We start from the raw sequence: 22292 nt of genomic DNA on the forward strand, positions 1-22292 counted from the left end.
GGTTTCCACTCTCACCGCGTATACCGACACCGATTGGGCTGGATGTCCAGACACACGCAGATCTACATCGGGCTATTGTGTGTTTCTGGGTGATAATTTAATCTCATGGTCAGCTAAACGTCAAACGACTGTGTCTCGTTCTAGTGCAGAGGCAGAGTATAGAGGCGTTGCGAACGTGGTTGCAAAAATTTGTTGGCTCAGAAACCTTCTTCTCGAACTTGGTCACCATCCACTACGCACATCTCTCGTTTATTGTGACAGTGTCAACGTCATCTACATGTCAACAAACCCAATTCATCATCAGCGGACCAAACACATACAAACACATTGAAATCGACATTCACTTCGTGCATGAAAAGGTTCAACGCGGCCAAATCTGGGTCTTACATGTCGCCTCACGTTACCAAATTGCCGACATCTTCACCAAAGGCCTCCCACGAGCTCTATTTTTGGATTTTAGATCCAGTCTAAGCATCCGTCATCCTCCTCCTTAGACTGAGGGAGTATAGTAGACTCTGAACTCAATTATGTAATTTATGTGGTACTAAAGTGTAAATATTTGTATCTATATATATATTTGTCAATGTAATACAAGGAAAACTATTTTGGCCATATTGCATTAGTATCATTCAACTCTTTTTGGTGGTTGATGATGTTGCAGTTTAGCCTTGGGTGTTTCCCCCCTCTTTCTTTGTTGTTGTTGTTGTTTCTCCTTATGTGTTTTGGAGTTCATTGTGCTTTTCTTGTTAGGAGTTGTTTCTAGTGAAGTTTTAGGTATAGTTTTATTTCTTTGTTCATGGTTACACCGAGGTTATTTATTTGATCATGGCTACAGTAAATGGTGAAAAAATTTTAAAAGTGCTAAAATGGTAAAAAAAAACGGCCATTTTTTTATAACAAATGGTTAGGGCTTATATAGTAATGTATTTTGGTGAAAATGATTAAAAATGGTCAAGTTAATCATCGTTTACAAGAAATTATTGAAAATGTTCTGGCATTTATAGCGATGAAGTTTGGTAAAAAATTGTAAAAATAAGCGTTTATAGCATCATACTTTGGTGAAAACGATTCAAAGTAGTCAAGTTGGCCATTTTTCACAAGAAATTTTCGAAAAGGTTATGGCATATTGGCATTTATAGCAATGTGGTTTGATGAAAATGGTAACAAAAAGGCGCTTATAGCAACGTACTTGAGTGAAAATGAATAAAAATGGTCAATTTGGCAATTTTTTTTACAGGAGATTATCGAAATTTATCATAATGGAAAAAGTGACCCATGTCTGGGCAAATTTATTAAGTAAATAAAAATACAAAAGTTCAAACACCAATAATTACAATAAACTTTTTAAAACCAATAACACCATGATGGTTATCCATCCGATCCAAACACACATCCTGCTCAATTTTCTCTTAATGAACCAAGTTTGGTCAATGACCAAAACCAAGTCCATAATCCTTTAATTCATCCCGCTACACAATGAATCCAGAAATCAATACTAGAACCTACCAAATGAAGCCTAATATTAATCATGTTGTCAATTCTTTTATAAGATAAAACATACGTCAAGCCTAATATTAATCTCTTAATGAACCAAGTTTGGTCGATGACCAAAACCAAGTCCATAATCCTTCAATTCATCCCGTTACACAATGAATCCAGACATTAATACTAGAACCTAACAAATGAAGCCTAATATTAATCATGTCGTCAATTCTTTTATAAGATAAAACATGTCGTCAAGTCTAATATTAATCTCTTAATGAACCAAGTTTGGTCAATGACCAAAATCAAGTCCATAATCCTTCAATTCATCCCGTTACACAATGAATCTAGACATCACTACTAGAACCTAACAAATGAAGCCTAATATTAATCATGTCGTCAATTCTTTTATAAGATAAAACATACCGTCAAGCCTAAATTAATCTCTTAATGAACTAAGTTCGGTCAATGACCAAAACCAAGTCCATAATCCTTCAATTCATCCCGTTACACAATGAATCCATACATCAATACTAGAGCCTAACAAATGAAGATTAAAATATTAATCATGCCGTCAATTCTTTTATAAGATAAAACATACCGTCAAGCCTAAATTAATCTCTTAATGAACTAAGTTCGGTCAATGACCAAAACCAAGTCCATAATCCTTCAATTCATCCCGTTACACAATGAATCCATACATCAATACTAGAGCCTAACAAATGAAGATTAAAATATTAATCATGCCGTCAATTCTTTTATAAGATAAAACATAGGCAATTGATCCCAACATATGAGACTCAAATACCATCTAGCCCATCAATTTGTTGGTGGTACTTAATGATGCATTTATACCACAACACATGTAGTCTAAAGCCATCCAACTACCTAACACCAAAGGGTAATTCTAACATAACATGTGATTGGAAATTGACAGACCAATAACTAGGCACTTCCACCATCACAAATATCCATTAATATATCACTTAAAATCAAGACTCTACCCATCTGCAACTAAAGATCAGGAAAATTACTAATTTCCTCTATACCTATCAATATTCATAGTGGCCATCTCTTGCCTAGGTTTAGGAATACACCACATATCACAAACCTTAATCATGCGGGAAGAAAAAGGCAAGTTAATCCCCATCAATTTAAATCTAATTTCAGTAACAATACATTGGATAACTTCATCCATGTTTCTGAATTTCTTTTTGAACAATCTTCTATTTCTTTACCACAAATGATATACAGTGCCAATTGCGTTTCTAATAACATTCAACATCGATTTTTGCTTTAACTTGGTTATAGAACACCAAAATTAAAGAATGTCTTCGATTTCTTGATGCAAAGCGACCGTTTTCCCTTGTTTTTACTGCCCAATTTGATGAAACATTTACCGTTTGAAACCCTATTTTTTACCGTTCTAGTTATCGACTTAATGTTCTTCAAGATTAGGAAGAGATGTAAGCCACGTTGGATATTTTTAATCGGTTACCTAAGGATAACATGATAAAAGAATTAAGTTAGACGGTTTCATAAATAAAAGTGGTTAACATGTACTAAAAAAATATGTAATGGTTTTTTTAAACATTGATAGATAATTGGTAGGGTTTTAATGTGGTTTTCCCTAAATTTTATGCTATTTTTTACACTATAATTCTAAGCTTACCAAATATAGTATTTTTCTACTAAAGCCATTATTTTCCGTATGACTTTCTAATTTTACACTTTTAGTAGGTTAGTAGGTCATCATCCTGCCTACATGGTTGTTTTATTAACGTGGCAATACTGAAAATCTGATATGACAGCTGACTACATCTGGCAACACCAAAAATCATTTTTTGTTCTACTAAAGCCATTATTTTAACGATAAAAACTATACCGCCTATAATTTGAAGAGAGGTCGATCGAGCTCCTCCCTCCCAATACCAAGTAAGTTTTTCTTCGATTTCAAGTTTGAATTCCATACTATTTTTCATTAATGGCCCTTACTACTAGAAATGAATATCCCAACTTGAAAGTATGTTGCTATTTCTTTTAATTCAAAAAAATGAAAATAAGATGCTATAATAAACAATTAAATGAAAATATCTTGCTATTTTGTACAATGTGATATTGTCTATAATTTTAAAATATTTGTAATTTGCATATATGTTTCATAGGTACTACTTCTTGTAATATTCAATATAAATCTCAATTATAACATTGTACATTAAAAGGTATGTCCAATCCAATATTTAAACAATGTGATGCTGATCTACTTGGCATGTCATAAAGACATCTTGTTTATAATCGTAATCCAAAGTCATACATTCTTCCTCGTGAACTTGGACATTAATGGTCCAATTCAGCTCAAAATAAGCATTAAATAACTCAAAATTAACAATTTAATAAAACCCAAAATCATAATATTTTCATATTTGTACATGGAACAACGATGGTATAATTATTTGATAAGAACCGTCAAAACTTTCATCAAACACTTAGGGGGTGTTTGGATAAATAGTTTTTAGCTTATTAGTTTATTGCTTATTTGCTTATTGTGGTGGGAATAAACACTTGTTTAAAATGTGTTTGGATTAGCTTATTGCGGTGGGAATAAACAATAAACAATAAGCATGTTAAGTGTTTGGCAAACAAAACAACTTATATGAGTAAAATGACCAATAAGCACTAAGCAATAAGCAATAAGCATTACTTCTATCCAAACACTTAAATTTGCTTATTGCGGTGGGATTAAGTAATAAGCAATAAGCAGTCTATCTTTTTCCTATCCAAACACCCCCTTAGTATGCATCCTGGAACATCTAATCCCATTATTAATCGAATGAATAAAAAATGATAATTCTGGTCTTCACATGTTTTCTTAAACCTACATTCACACAATCAATATTGAGGTAAGGAAAACAAATCAGTTTAAATCCCAACAATTAAAATTTCTAGCCACAAAGGCAAAAATAGTTCAAAATTGCAAATGAGTTTTGATTGAGTTGGAACTAATCTAATGTAATTTTCAGAAAAACTACTTTTCAAATGAAAAACAACTTGACACATGATCTGACATTGCTTATCAAAAACTGACACGACCATACGATAAGATCCTAACAAAATATATACACTTCTGGAAAAAAAATACAAACAAAAAGTGATCAAATCTAATAATTTACATATTGATTTAGTAGATAATCATGACCGACACATTTAAAGTAGGAATCGATATTGAATCATCTACTTACAGAATTTGTTTGTGGACTACTCCTTTAAAGGAAAAGGATAATGGTGGAACCACACGACATCTTTTAATGTTAGATTTTCAAGGGCTAGACGTAATACCAAAAATAGTTAGCTTGATTTGTTATATATATATATATATATATATATATATATATATATATATATATATATATATATATATATATATATATATATATATATATATATATATATATACCTTAAAAAGCATTTAGCATGTTTTGCTGAATTTTAAGAGGTACAAGACCTTATGCAATATTTACAATGAGTTTATGCATTCCAAAAAATCAGATCTTATCCGGCCATTGAAAAAGTAAAAAAAAAAACATAATACCCAACTCACCTACGTTCCCGGTCAATGGCAGTTGTTCCTATCAACATCCCTCAATCTCGATTTTATTCAAAATTTGAATTTGAGTTAAGCTCTCTTCAACAATCTATTTAAAAACCCTAGCACCCATTTCAACTTTCATTGCATTGCCTCCTTTTCTTTCTCTCTCCCGTCATCCACGTTTTCTCTCTAAATCCAAGGCAAGGGAAAGAGCAACGACAAATCTTACATCCTAGAGCTTCCTCGGTAAGTTGATGTCCCTTCCCTGCTTCTGTTCATGTATCTGTGTGAGTTTCTTTTGCTCGGTTTGAGTTTTGGGTCTATTACTAATAAATTATGGACGATGATGTTATTTCCACCTACAGAACCGACACAAAGACCACCATATTTGGTATTTTTTAGGTTTTTTGAAGACTATCTTCGACCACCACCGGTCCGTTTCTAAGGAAGAACAACAACCACCGCCAGTTGCCGCCATCGTCACTATTAAAGTCTTCCAGCCATCAGTTCTAGGTAACAACAAAAAAATCTCACCCTTTCTCCTTTCCTACTCTTATTTCCCAACTCAAAAACTTTGTTTTGGTTACTCAACCTGAAATCGATCGTCTTTTTTTTTTGTCATTACGTCCGAACAACCACCCGTATCTTCGACAATTAACCCCCTACCAGGATCCCAACTTGGACTTGGAGCCTTGAATTTGGAGGAGGTAAAAAAGATTAGATATGGACGCAACAGAGGGCGAGGATACACGAGAGAAATAAGAAATTGTTACTGTCAGGCATCATTAATCCATTGTTTTCTCTTCCACATAACGTTCTCATTCCCACCGCCTTGCCCTTATTTATATCGCTTCCCAATTTGTCACCACACTGCTCTCTCTAACTGTATCTCCTCTCAATTGGCGATTTCAACTCTCTTAGAAATACTTACACAAAAGTTCTAATATGTTTTTCTCCACCTGTTGTGCCTCCGTCTCTTGAAGATGAAGTCGCCACTGCTTCGATTTTATGATAGATAGAGGTCGGTTGCGAAATTAATTTTCTTTTTTCACTTCTGGTTCTAGGTATTTCGTTTTTTCTCCAACACGCTTCTACAATGCCATGAAATTGATTTCTTTGTTCGCTGCTGGCTATGTATTTCGTTTGTTCATCAGATTTCCAATTTGATGGAATTCATTTTCGTGATGGCCAGATGAAAAACGAAACAGGTGGTATTGAACAAAGCTAAGAGGGTTACCGATGTTTCATTTTTGCTTGATGATGGCACAGGTCACGTAGACTGCAAATAGATGGTAATACAATTTTCTTATGCTCTGTTGATTATATTTCTCTCTTATTCTGTGTTTTTCCCAATATAATTTAGGTGGTTGTGATGTTTTAGGGTATATGAACCATTACACAAATTGCTTCGATTCAGACTTCCTTTCAGGTTACAAAAGTAAGTTCTTCACTCCATATATAATCAAATCCTTACATGGTGACATAACAAAAAACATGAAGGTCACTTTGAGCAAAGCAAAACTTCTTAGAAATCTTCAAATCAAGCTTTTTCAGGCCTTATGGTGTTTTAGATTGTTGTTTTTTCTTTGCTTATAAACAAAAAATTTTGATTTTTATGGCATAAAGACTTTAGAAGAGATAGCTTTGTTATTTGTTTTATGTAATTTACTTTGCTGGAAGTTGAAAACAGGGGTAAAAGAGTAATTATTTACTAGGCCTGATTGAATTTGGGATTTAATGGTTTTGCAGAGGCCATGGAGTTCCTGTTTCTTTTCGAAGACATGGACTTATGTTGTGAAAGAATTTCCACTTTTGGGTGAGTATTCATCATTACATTTTCATAGAGGGGATGTTGGTCATAATGGTGTCATTTATTCTATGAATACCATTCTTTTATCATTCCATTCCATTTTCATAAAAATTGCAACATATCATTTCTTGGAAAGATATTTATGTTGCTTAACGATGTTAATAAAAGAGGTTGTTACTATTTTCAGTTATTATTGGTTATATCTTTCATATTTTATTTATTAATAATTTCATTTTGTTTTTTCTCTTTATATATTCTACTTCTACATCATATTACTGTACATGTCAATGATTTGGACGCTAAGGGTGTTGAAATTTTTTTCATCCATCAGAAATTAGGTGGTAGCAACAGGAAACGCAAGGGATAAAATAGTTGCTTTTGTGTTAAGAGCATGTTTTATTAGACAACCAAGTGAAAGTTCATCATATACCGGTGTGTGCACTAAAAGAGAACTACAAAAAAAATTACAAGGATGTGAGTGTGAATTTGGTTGTAATGACAAATCAGGTAAAATATAGTCTGGCACATAACTATCTATGAGGTATTATAGATAACTGATCAATTTTGTTAAAACATTACCATCATTCATTGTTGCTTGGGATATAGAAATGATGAACACTTGAAGATTGATGGTGTTGGTGATCTACCAGAGGCCTTAGATTTAGTTATGTTGACACTAATCCCAAGACAACAGTGACAAAAACAACAAATTATAACCATGCGGTTCTAGATGCCCCTCTCCAATCCGCTAAATATTTCAAGCAACGGTAAAAAAAAAAAAAACTTCTTGTAGCTGCGTTTTCGTCAATATAAATTAAAATTGCTACTCCATTCTTGATGTTCCCATACTCGACTCTGTTTACTTAAAATTGTAAAAAATATCAAGTAGTTTTTATAATATCTGGAGTGGAGTGTAGAGACAGGGTGGTCTTTGTCTCTTTGCGATTTTATCATCAGGTAAGAATGAACATACAATATATATATTTATTATTTAATTGCTTATTAATTGTTGATAAACTCAAAAAAGCATACTTATGTACTATTATATTGTTTTTTTTCTCTTATGATCTTTATTATTTAGAGTATTTACATGTTACTATGGTCATTTAGGTTTTTGGTTCTATTACTAAACCGGTAAAAGTTCTCTCATTTTCTTCTTTTTGGATATAACAACTTTATTTTTGGTTTTTGGTTCTTGCAAAAGGTGTTATTTTAACTTCTTTGAAGATTTGATGGTGTGATTTGGTTCATCAAGTGCACGTTATTCCTGCAGATGAGAAACTTTTTCTTACTTTCACCATTTACCAATTGTAGGTTAATCACATTGTCTTTTTTAACTCAATTTTTTTTTGTTTGTATATTAACTTCACATTTTTTATGATTTTTCAGCTAGGACATGGTTGGGGTCAGGCTACAGATGAAGAACTTAAATGCTTGAACAAAAAGGTTTGAAATCTATCTTATGTATTTGAATATATTTTTCACTCTAATGTTCATTTTATATAATATTTACTAGGAAAAGATGCAAATTGCGAAAAAAGAATTATGTAGAAAATATCATTCTACAATTAGAAAATGGGATTTCTGCATATTTTCCAAAAAAAAGGCAAAAGATTTTTAGAAAATATGCAGAAAATAACATTGTACTTTTAGAAAATTGGATTTTCTGCTTATTTTTCAGAAAAAAACAAAAATTTCAAAAAAAAAACATATAAAATATTTATAAAATAACATTATACTTTTGGAAAAAATTGGATTTCCTGCATATTTTTTGAAAAAAAAAATGAAAATTAACTAAAAAACTTTTAGAAAACATGCCGAAAATAACATGGTATTTTCAGAAAAAGAGGATTTTTAGCAGTTTTTTAGAAATGAAAATTACAAAAACAACTTTAGAAGATAACACTGGACTCCAAAAAATTGGATTTTCTGCATATTTTCCTTACGAAAGGAAAATTGGCAAGAAAATAGCCTTGTAATGTAACAAGAACAGATTTTCTATATCTTTTCTAAGTATTTCCCAAAAAAAAAAAACAAAACATAACAATAAACTTTAGAAAATAAGTAGAAAATAGTATTGTTGATAGGATTTTTGTTGGTGCTATGATTGTTTTTATTAAGTTGTCATTTTTGTTTTGAACATTGGAATGAATAATAGCAACCAAGCGTTATTTTTAGAGTAACTATCTTTCAAAATGAGTCGTGAAAGATTTGGATTGTACCGTTCTTTAGTGAGGGTTAATGGAATTCAATTTTGTTATTTTATTACCAAAAGAACAAAATTCCATCATTACATATATTGAAAAAATAGAAGGGCAAAATTACAAAAAATAACCATTTATATGTTGCTAAATTGGAAGTAACTTGCTATTACAATATAAAATAAATTTATTTTGATAAAGTCAATTGAAAAATTTCAATTTGAATTCCAATAAACTAACACAACTATGTGGTGCAATCTTATGCAACTCATGTATATATTAGGAAAGAGGTTAAGCTTGCTATCCTATACTTGAACATATTATTATTAATAATTGAAATTTTCTAAAGTTTGGAAAAATGACTTCCAACCAAATGAATCACCACTTTGGATACACTTTTTAACACCACTTCTGATGATGAAAACAACACCAATGTTTTGACTGTATTTATGAGCACCATTGTTAAGCCTTTTGAAAGTGAGTTTTGAAATAAACTAGAATGCAAGCACCTCTCTGTAGAAAACTCCACCCAAGTTAAGCACTTTTAATGAATGTACATTGATATTGTTGTATCTTGCATTTATCCTATTTATCAATTGATTGGTATTTGAGTATTCTAGCATTTGAATTTTATTTCACAACATTGTATTAATTTCAATTTATTTTATCTTATTTCGGTATTGTACTTTGTAAGCACATTGGGCAAAAGAAGTTGGATATTGATTTAAGAAACAATGTGGTATGGGATATGTCATTGTACATTATTAGATTGGAGAACGAAATTTGCAAGTCTTTCATATTTGAAGTCAAAGGTTTCTGCTTCTATAATAGTTGTTCGGTCCTCAAATTTTGTTATAAGAACCTTTTTTAAATCCTCAAAAAACTATGTCGTTAAATATATTTATTTTGGTTTTACTTTTATTAATAATTTCTTTTTTACGGTTAACATTTTAAGAAAAATATTTAAACCCAAGTATAAATTGATTAACAAAAACGCTATGAATTAATAAGTGCAACAAAATGGAATCGGACTTACAATGTTAGTAAACAGAAATGCCGGTCCTAAAATATTAGATTTTAAGAGTATACATTAATATTTAATATTTGTTTATTGATAATTGTTTGGATGTACTACCTATTTGTGCACATTAGCTAATCGTCTCTAGAAACTAATTTCTAGAAAAACTATTACACCCGTCGTTTGGCGCGGGTAAACGGCTAGTATGTATATATATATATATATATATATATATATATATATATATATATATATATATATATATATATATATATATTACTTCATATCTGTCATTTAAATGTAGGAGTTGATGTCTTCTCTTGCTAAATTGTTTGATAATTTTGTGTAAACTTCTCTTTTTTTACCAAGATACATTCATCTTTCTCAGCATACTTTTGTCAAGTAGGTTGATACTCAACAGGGTCGTCTTTTTCGTTGCCTTAATTTATTTTATGCATGACCGGTTTTTATTTCATCTCACTTTCTTTGTTTTTCTTGCTTTAGTGGAACCCCTAAATGACATTTCCACTACTCTTTACCTTATAGATGAAATGACTAGTTGTGTTTGTCTCGCTGGTGAAAAAAGCACATTTCTTGAGCTTGGACAAGTGAGTCCAATCTTTTGTTGTCTTATAAGGGTATATTCATTCGTTTTTTTTACTGATTCATCGAAAATAACATGAGACGTTCATTGAATAATTGTGTTATTGATATTCGTCGTGCTACATCATCCGTTATTGTTGTTATCTTTTTTTTTCCTTATCATCATATATCGGATTATAGGACGGACATATCGATTCTTCTGTAGCTAATAAGCCAATCTCTAGGAAGCATGTCGTTGATTTTTTTTTAAGACATGTTGGTGTTGATGATGACGTTGCAAGTAACAAAGTTTTACATTATATTCAAACTCCACTGATTCACTAACCCTAATTAACAAATAAGGTGGCATCATTTGATTGCTGAGATAGGTGGTGCCTTCTTAGAGTAAAATATGGTACTCCTCTAAGGTTGGGGCTTTTGATATTTCAAAACACTATTAGGTTGATTTGGGGTTTTTAGTGTGAAGATCATTAAGTCATCATGGTCGAAGGAGACCATTGTTGATTTCAAACTTAATCTTTTGTTTATTTTCCAATCGTAAGTTTTGTCAAAAAAATCATTTATTTCACATTTAGTTTAAAATACTTAATTTGTGATTAATAGTTCTGAATTTATTAAAACTAATGAAAATTATGTCAACATATTTGTTTTTTTTTTCTTAAAAAAAAAAACTTGGGATATATGGACATAATATGAAAAATATTGTTTTTCATTTGTGGCTTTAATAAGCATACAATTATGATAAGTTCTTTTGTTTTGTGTTATATTATGATGGCAACTAGCATAATAGCTTAAATGACTCTATTCGACTTAACGAAGCCTTCTAACCTTGGTTAAATTGTACATAATTAGGACCTTTGCATTAATTTTTGGAAAAAACGGCTTCAAAATCCCCAACAATCCTCCCAATAACAATAATAGAGAAAAATAACAAGACACAAAAATATACATGGAAACTCTAAAACCAAAAAAAAAAAAAAAAAACACAAAGGATTTCAAAAAGAAAGATCCATAAATTATTACAATCACATAAACTAATCTCTCAAGCCTCCATTAAAAACAACTACAATCTCTTGGTGGGGTGCATTGAAACCAAAGCCTTGGACTTCTTTTATAAGCTTGGAGTCCACCAAATGTTTCATCCTTGTGGCAATGTGGGATGGGAAGTAGTTTTTTCATATAGCCAAAAACTCCATATTAATTAGTATTGTTAAAATATCATAGTTATGCCATGTTTTTTCTATTGTTTGCAAGGTGCATTTCCAGAATGGCGGTACTATGAAGATGTTGGGAAGTAGATCATTTGCATTACGAAAACATCAATTTAATGGCTTTTTCAAAAGAGTGAATTTATGTTTGTTGGATAGTAGTTTTATTCTTATTTAGACATTTAACCAGAACAATTTTATTCCTATAATATCTGGTTATGTCCATTGAAATGATTATAACTTGACAATGGGTAGATGAATGGAAACCATACAAACAGTTATGTGCATCTGAAGAAAGACATTTGTTAAATATTTACTTTCAAGTACAATCTAATTGACTCTTTCTATATGTTGACCGGGGCCGGCCCTTAACATATGTCGGGTGTGCGACCGCACAGAGCCCGCATTGTTTGGGGGCCCGATATTTATATATATATATATATATATATATATATATGAGATGTCGAAATTAAAGTAAATAAAAAGTTGGTGGTTGACATGGCAAAGGCGCTTGACATTCATGGGTTAGGCCTAAGATCAAAACTTGGCACTAGCAATTCTGATTTTTATTTTTATTATAATTCTTCAGCTCATCCTTTTAATTCAAGCATAACAAACACGTCATTAGTATCCCATAAGAAATTATTTAAGTCAAACACATCTTTAATTAAATTAGTATATAAATCCAATTAAAGTAAGTATACCACATAAAGAATTAGTATCTAACACAAACACGCATTTAATTACTATATATATATATATATATATATATATATATATATATATATATATATATATATATATATAAAAGTCCATAGCCTCTTTTATTTATTTGTTGAGTTTGGGCAATTCGGCAGCAAAGGAAGAACTAAGAACAGGTTCGTTTCTTTTTTCTTTTTTTTCTCTAATGGTAATATTTATAATTCATAATTATTAGTACTTTTTATAATCATTAGTATTTTTTTTCTAGTTTACATTGTTATTGGTATTGCTCATTCAACATTTTGATATAGTCAATTAGATTTCTAGAGTTCTTTTATCATAGTTTTAATTTTTATCGAGTATTTGGTTGATTATTGTTATTTTATTTTCAGAAATAATGTCTCCTATGTATTTATCTGGTAGTCAAAAACGTAAAAAGAGAAAAAGAAATGAAGAATCAACAAAGGCTAATAGTGGTTCTCTAGATAAGTTTTTCCAAAAAAAACCTAAAGTTCCTTCTCAAAATCAAATTAATGATGATATTCCTGATAATTTGGGTGTTGATGTGAAAGGAGATCAAATTAATGATGTTAATGTTGATAATGTTAATTTCGATGGAGATTGTGCTCATGTTGATGATGGTAATGATGATGGTGATGACATTGAAGATGATGGTGATGATGATGATGATGATGATGATGATGATGATGATGTTAATGTTAATAATAATAATGTTGATATATTCGATCCAAGAAATTGGGATGGACTAAGCACAGACATGGTGAAACGTTTGGTAGAGAAAGGTCCTAAAAAGGGATAATAATATTGATAAGGGTCTACATGATAGATTTTCTAGACGGTTTTCTGCAACTATGTATACTAGAACTCTGCCAAATAAATAGACATGTGACAGAGAATGGCTAGTATACTCGATAGAGCTTGATAAAGTTTTTTGTTTTTGTTGTAAAATATTTAGAAAAGGGATCCCGAAAGGTCAATTGGCAACATCTTAGTACAAAGACTTAAAGAGCATGAAGTTGGTTTAGATCATCTCACAAATTTAGCTACTTGGTTTGAAATGCGTGAAAGATTGAAAGTTAATGAAACAATTGATAAAGTGGTGTATGATCAATTTAAGAAAGAAAGAGAGCATTGGAAACAAGTACTATTGAGGATTATTGCACTAGTGAAATATCTGGCTGAATATAATTTAGCATTTCGTTGAACAAATGAAAAATTATATCAAAAGAGTAATGGAAACTTTCTTGGAGCGATTGAGATGTTTGAAGAGTTTGACCTGGTTATGAAAGAGCATGTGCGTCGTATCAAAAATGATGAGATCCATGTACATTATCTTGGCCATAATATCCAAAATGAGGTGATACTTTTACTAGATGATGAAATTAAACGAGAAATCATTAAAAAAGTAAAGGAAGCAAAATATTACTCTATCATACTTGATTGTACCCCTGATACAAGTCACCAAGAACAAATGTCTTTGATAGTGAGGTATGTAAATTTCTCCTCCAATGATGTTACTGTTGAAGAATCCTTTTTAGGTTTTTTGAATGTTAATGATACCACTGGTAAAGGGCTCTTTGATATTACACACGATGAATTAAAATCTCTTGGTTTTGATATTGATGATATGCGGGGGCAAGGGTATGACAATGGATCAAACATGAAAGGAAAACATCAAGGAGTTCAAAAGAGATTTTTGGACATAAATTCTAGAGCATTTTATACTCCATGTGGTTGTCATAGTCTTAATCTTGCACTGTGTGACATGGATAACAGTTGTAGTAAAGCTAGAGATTTTTTTGGAGTCATACAACGAGTATATACAATATTTTCCAATTCTACTAAGAGGTGGCAAATTATGAAAGAGAATATAAAAGGTTTGACTCCAAAGTCATTGTCTGCCACTCGGTGGGAAAGTCGTGTTGATAGTGTGAAGGCTATTAGACAACAACTTCCGGATTTAAGAGAAGCTTTACTTGAAGTTGCGGAAAAAGACAACGATGCTAAAATCCAAAGTGAAGCTAAATCGCTAGCAAATAATGAGCGTGGTGGATTTGAGTTTTTGGTATCCATAGTCATTTGGTATCAAATATTGTACATGGTGAACTTAGTTAGCAAAAAATTACAATCAAAAGACATGCTTCTCGATGTTGCTATCAACGAAGTAAATATGCTAATTGAGTACTTCAAGGAGTTTAGAGAAACAGGGTACTCCAAGGCGATTGATGATGCGAAGGAACTTTCCGTTTAAACGAATATTGATCCGGTATTCTCTCAAAAGCGGCCGGTTAGTAGAAAAAAACAATTTGATGAGAATTCAAGTGATCAAGATGTTGTATTTTCAGCCGAGGAGAATTTTAAAGTTAATTACTTTATATATATTGTTGATCAAGCGAGTGCTTCTCTTAAAACAAGATTTCAACAATACAAAGAGTATGAAAATATTTTTGGTTTCTTGTTTCCAAAAAAATTGAAGGAATTTGATGACAAGGATCTCAAGTCATGTTCTAGCCATCTCGAAGCCGCACTTAAGTCTGGTGAACAATCAAATATCGATTCTCATGAACTTTATATGGAGTTAAAGCTGCTTGATATATTCTTACCGAGAGAAATTACGAGCCCTATTGATGTTTTAAAGTATATGAAAAAAGTCGATTGTTTTCCTAATGCAATTATTGCCTACAAAATCTTGTTGACTATTCTCGTAACGGTCGCGTCTGCAGAAAGAAGTTTTTCAAAGCTAAAGTTGTTGAAGTCCTACCTAAGGTCCACAATGTCAAAATAAAGACTTAATTGATTGGCGATAATAGCTATTGAGAGCGTTATATTGGAGACTATTGATTATGAAGAGTTGGTGAACAATTTTGCTTCCAAGAATGCTAGGAGAGTCTCGCGATTCAAGTAGTTGTCCAAGATTATCTATTGTATGATCGTTCTTTTGTTTTGCTTCATATTATAACAATTATGAAATAATTAATGAATTTTTGGTATAAGTAAAAAATAAATATATATTTAGGGGCCCATTTTTTAGTTTCGCATCGGGCCCCTAAAATCAACGGACCGGCCCTGATGTTGACGGAGCATATCTCCATAATGGGAAATCCGCTTATTGTGGATTGTAAAGATTTAACGTTGAAAAGGTAACAAAAAGATTTAAAAAAACACATTTCGACTGGATTAAGAAAAGAACACTTTTATTGATCAAGATTCATCGAATATTTTACATTCACAATTCTCACTCTTTACCTATACAAAAATACTAAGATAATAGATACCACTCACATACATATGTGAACAAGAACTATCTCTACATGTAAGATTTAAGAAAGGAAGAACGAAAACCTAACACAACTGCTCTCAATACATTATATATCAAGACAAAATTACATAGAAACCCCACAGGTACATGATTATTACAATATTAACACAAGCAACTCCTGTTAACAGCAACAACCCTTTAGATTTTTTATTCCTTTCCACAGAGCCCTCCAACTTTATTCATAATGCAAAATACAGCTACAATCCTTAAATTAAATATCTACACCAAAAAAACAAGTTAAATTAACCACTTTTATTAATTCCAAGTTTATGATTGACAAATATTAAGAAATAGTTATATTTCTCAAACACAAATTGAAATCATCAAAATATCAATAGGAACACAAAATGAAATCATCAAAATATCAAGAGGAAGAAGATGAATAGAGTTTAGATCCCAAAAAAGATGGATGGAAAAGAAAATTAGATTTCAAAGACGTTTCTAACAAAAAAAACACAATGACCAGAAAGAATTTGGGTAACTCAATCGAGCCAAAAGTGTAAGTAAACTCTTGAATGATGTTAATCACAAACTTTTCGATTTTTTGACGGTGTTCTTTGATTCAAGATTACAATTTCAAATGAAAAAAAACATGATTCTTGGCTAGACTTTGAAATCAATAAAATGGGATATATATATATATATATATATATATATATATATATATATATATATATATATATATATATATATATATATATATATATATATATATATATATATGTTGTAAATAAGTGGATGACAACATTTTCTACCCTAATGTCAAATGTGTAAGAGTTATTTTCAACTCTTATAACAAATATGTCAAATATGTGTAAGAACGTATTAATTATGTCTAGTGATTTAACTAGTATAAATAGCACCATTACATATGTAAAAGATACACCAATTTGAATACTTTATATAAGTTATCAAATTCTCTCCAAATCTCCATTCTTCTTTCTTAAGGTTATTAGTTTAGTTTTATTAATCTTGTTTTAATTACGTTAAATTTACAACACGTTATCAGCACGAAAGCTCTAATCAAGGTTATTAAACAAGTGGAAAATCACATCGATCTTAATCAAGGTATGTATTACTTATTAAAAACACTATTAATTATAAAAACCTCAATCATATTAAAATAATAATAATACTAATGAATTAATGAAACTTATACATTATGGACTACTAACAATTTTTATTTCTTATACTAACATTTCTTTATGTATTCTAATTTTTATACTAACATTTACATTATGTAACTAATTTTTATTTATGCAAACTAACATTTACATTATGCAACTAACTTTTATTTATGCATACTAACATTTATGTTATGCTACTAACTTTTATTTGTGCATACTAACGTTTAAATTATATTTATTTATACATGTCAATGTTTATTTATATTTTAGATACTCTTCATAACATTATTTAAACATTTACTAATATTTATTTATGTTTCTACTTAGTAAAGTTATGTATTAGTTATAAATCTTATTAAATGATATATAAATATACACAACGGATATATATATATATATATATATATATATATATATATATATATATATATATATATATATATATATATATATATATATATATATGCAACGGTTATAAACAGCAAAAACAACGGCTATATTTTTTACCATAAATAAACATCTTTACCCTGCTTATTTTACCCACAACAAATATTTCTCTCTTATATCAAATAAATCAATTTCAAGAAATCAAGCTTCAAGATGATTCATCCTTTTGTGATAATCATGACTATAATAGTCATGTTACTTTTCATCCCAATCCTTAACATCGAAGATAATATGGAATTTCATCTACTTTTAGGCTTATATGCAATGTTAGCTTTACCGCTTCTTTTTTTGCAATATTTATTGAAATAAATGGATTTTAATTTTAATTTTAATTTTGTTTAAAATTTATAGTTACATTATGTCCAACATTGCAAAGCTCGAGTTTGTAGCACTTGAAGTTAGTGGGAAAAACTATGTGCCATGGATGATAGATGTAAAAATGCATCTTGAATCCATGGGTATCTCAAATACTATATATGAATTTAATAATTGTTTGGCACAAGACAAAGTAAAAGCACAAGTTTTCCTTCGTAAGCATATTGATGAAATGTTGAGATTTGAATATCTTGATGTTACTGATCCAAGTATTCTCTGGAATCTTTTGAAAGAAAGATTTGATCATCGAAAGGAAGTTATACTTCCAAATGCTAGAGATGAATGGAGAACACTAAGGTTTCAAGACTTCAAGAAAGTAAAAGAATACAACTCAGCTTTGTTCAGAATATGTTCACAACTCAAGTATTGTGGACAAGAGGTTACTGATGAAGATATGTTGGAGAAAACTTACTCAACATTTCATGCAACAAACATTACCATGATGCAACAATATTGGATGCAAAAGTTCACAAGATATTCTGAACTGAATGCATGTTTGCTCGTTGCAGAGCAAAACAATGAACTCTTGATGAAAAACCATGAATCTCGTCCAACGGGACCAGTAGCGCTTCCTGAAGCAAATGCTACAAATATTGATGGTCATCGAAACAATACACGTGGACGAGGGCGAGGTCGTGGTCGAGGACGAGGCAGTGGCTATTTTAATCGAAACCAAAGCCATAATCAGAACCATAATTCTGGTCGTGGACAAGGTAATAATGGTGGTCGTGGCCAGAAAAGGAATAATTACCAATATTCACAAAGAAACAATGTCCACACACAAGATAAGGCCAAAGTGGCAAGGCATGACACTGGGACATCACAAAAATCTGATGGTTCATGTTATAGATGTGGTAGCACAGACCATTGGTCAAGGACCTGTCGCACACCTGCACATCTTTGTCAACTTTATCAAGAGTCCATTAAAGGAAAAGGAAAAGAAGCAAACCTCATTGATAATGTTGAATTCACTCCGCTAAATGTTGCTAATTTCTGTAATGACATGGAAGACATAAACTAAAAAAAAAAAAAAAAATAAAATAAAATAAAATAAAAATCTATTATTGTTCTAGTAAAACTATTTTTCCTTCGTTTGTTTTTCATGTAATGTCTTTCCTACAATAAAGGAACTTTTTTTTTAATAATAATTATGATTATGTTTATTCACTTATTATTCCTTTTATATGTGAAGTTTAATATGAGTCCAACTGGAGCAAAACACCAAGAAAAGATTGGAGATCTTTGTATAGCAGATAGTGGTAGTACACATACTATTCTGAAATCAAAGAAATATTTTTCAGAATTAGTACCAACAAAAACAGTCATACATACAATATCAGGTCCTGCAGACTTAATAGAGGGAACCGGGAAAGCCCATTTTATATTACCAAATGGTACAAGCTTTTGTATAGAAAATGCCTTATTTTCTCCAAAGTCTAATAGAAACTTATTAAGTTTCAATGACATATATTTCAAAGGTTATGACACAAAAACTGTGACCATTGAAAATAAGAAATATATGTATATTATAGACAAAAACCATGTGCTTGAAAAACTACCAACACTTGATTCTGGTCTGCATTATACATATATACATATGATTAAATCAAATATGGTAGTCGAAGGAAAACATTGTGATCCTGGGACATTCAGTTTATGGCATGATAGGTTGGGCCACCCAGGATTAACAATGATGCGAAGGATAATTGAGAATACACATGGGCATCCATTGAAGGACCAAAAGCTCCCTCAATCCAACAACATAAAACCATGTGCATCTTGTTCCCTTGGAAAGTTAATTATAAAACATTCTCCAATGAAAGTTGAAAGGGAGTCACCTAGATTTCTAGAAAGAATTCAAGGTGATATATGTGGACCAATTCACCCACCATCTGGACCATTTAGATACTTTATGGTCTTAATAGATGCATCCAACAAATGGTCTCATGTTTGCCTATTATCAACTCGTAATATGGCATTTGCAAAGTTTCTTGCCCAAATTATTAAATTAAGGGCACATTTCCCTGATTATACTATCAAAAGAGTGAGACTTGATAATGCTGGTGAACTTACTTCACAAGCATTTAATGACTATTGTATGTCTGTAGGAATTGTTGTTGAGCATCCAGTTGCTCATGTACACACACAAAATGGTTTAGCTGAATCACTGATTAAACGTCTCTAGCTAATAGCTAGACCATTGATAATGAGGACCAAACTTCATGTTTCTGTTTGGGGCAATGCAATCTTACATGCTAGATCATTGATACGCATGAGACCAAGTTCATATCATGTATATTCTCCACTACAACTTGCTTTCGGTCAAGAGCCAAATATATCCCATTTGAGAATTTTTGGGTGTGTAGTATATGTCCCTATTGCACCACCTCAACGAACAAAAATGGGTCCTCAAAGAAGGTTGGGAATATATGTTGGTTATGAGTCAGTCTCTATTATAAGATATCTTGAACCATTAACAGGTGATGTTTTCACAGCACACCTAGCAGATTGTCAATTTGATGAGGCAAATTTCCCATCATTAGGTGGAGAAAAGAAGATTATGGAAAAGGATGTGTCATGGCATGAGCCTTCTTTATCATATCTCGACCCTCGCACAAAACAATGTGACATGGAAGTTCAAAAGATAATGCATTTCCAAGAAATGGAAAATCAATTACCTGATGTATTTACTGACACAAAAAGGGTGACTAAATCATATATACCAGCTATCAATGTTCCAGCTCGAATTGACATTCCACATGGACAATCTGATGATAAAGTCACTCAAGAGTCTAAAACACGCCTGAAGCGTGGAGGGCCATTTGGTTCTAAGAATAAGAACCCACGAAAAAGAATAGGAGCAGAAAATGCACTAGATCACGAGGAAAGTGTTCCTGTAGAAACACGAATTATTCAAATTCCCCCAGGAAAGGAGGATGATGCACTAAATTATGGTCAGACAAATAGAATATGTGACCAAAATGAAACTGACAATATAGGTGCAATATTTTCTTATTCAGTTGCATGTGATATTATGAATGATGATCCCGAACCACAATCTGTCATTGAATGTCAAAGAAGAAATGATTGGGCTAAATGGAAGGAAGCTATGCAAGTTGAATTAAATTCTCTTGACAAGAGAAAGGTTTTTGGGAACATTATCCTCACACCTGAAGTTGTGAAACCATTAGGATATAGATGGATCTTCGTACGAAAAAGAAATGAGAAAGACGAAATTGTAAGATACAAGGCCAGGCTTGTTGCTCAAGGTTTCTCTCAAAGACCTGGAATTGATTATGAAGAAACTTATTCACCGGTAATGGATGCAACCACTTTCAGATATTTAATCAGCTTGGCAGTATCTAAAAATTTAGAGATGCGTCTTATGGATGTTGTTACAGCTTACTTGTATGGATCACTTGATAGTGATATCTATATGAAAATCCCTGAAGGATTTAAAATGCCTGAAGCGTTAAGTGCAAACCCAAAGAAATGTACTCTATAAAATTACAAAGATCTTTGTATGTGTTAAAGCAATCTGGGCGCATGTGGTACAATCGTTTGAGCGATTATTTGACAAGTAAAGGTTATAAAAATAACACTATTTGTCCATGTGTATTTATTAAGAAAACAACATCTGGGTATGTGATCATAGCAGTCTATGTTGATGATCTAAACATCATTGGAACGAATAAAGAAATCCTTGAAGTGATTGAACTTTTAAAGAAAGAGTTTGAAATGAAAGATCTTGGAAAAACCAAATATTGTCTTGGTTTACAGATTGAGCATATGCCTAACGGAATACTCGTACATCAATCAAATTACACAGAAAGAGTCTTGAGACGTTTCAATATGGACAATGCTAATCCTTTAAGCACTCCAATGGTTGTTAGATCATTAAATATTGGCAAGGATCCATTTCGTCCATGCGAAGAAAATGAAGAAGTCCTTGGTCCAGAAGTACCATACCTTAATGCAATTGGAGCTCTTATGTATCTTACCAATTTTACTAGACCTGACATTTATTTCGCTGTAAACTTGCTAGCAAGATTTAGTTCAGCCCCAACAAAAAGTCATTGGAATGGAATCAAACATATTTTTCCATACCTTCGAGGAACTAGTGATTTAGGGTTATTTTATCCTAACAATTCAAAAGAAATCTTGATTGGTTATGCAGATGCAGGTTATTTGTCTGATCCTCATAAAGCTAGATCTCAAACTGGATACGTATTCATGAATGGAGGTACCGCAATTTCCTGGCGTTCTCAAAAGCAAACACTTGTTGCCACATCCTCAAATCATGCTGAAGTAATTGCACTAAATGAAGCTAGTAGAGAATGTACATGGTTGAGATCAATGACACATCTAGTTTTAACTTCATGTGGACTTGAAA

At 31.4% G+C, this 22292-nt stretch overlaps 1 long non-coding RNA gene and 1 pseudogene across 1 annotated transcript; both read left to right on the forward strand.

The window, feature by feature from the left end:
• Positions 1–5143: 5143 nt before the first annotated feature.
• LOC145111888 (uncharacterized) lies at positions 5144–7341 on the forward strand. Its single transcript, XR_013710372.1, has 5 exons — positions 5144–5314; positions 5434–5581; positions 6261–6360; positions 6450–6506; positions 6818–7341. It is a non-coding gene; the product is annotated as an uncharacterized LOC145111888 (long non-coding RNA).
• Positions 7342–13007: 5666 nt separating this feature from the next.
• LOC145112860 (uncharacterized) lies at positions 13008–15416 on the forward strand (annotated as a pseudogene).
• The last annotated feature ends 6876 nt before the right edge of the window (positions 15417–22292 follow it).

This window comes from Lactuca virosa, chromosome 5, assembly GCF_052849685.1.
Source record: "Lactuca virosa cultivar CGN04683 chromosome 5, Lactuca_virosa_CGN04683_v6, whole genome shotgun sequence".
NCBI lineage: Eukaryota > Viridiplantae > Streptophyta > Magnoliopsida > Asterales > Asteraceae > Lactuca > Lactuca virosa.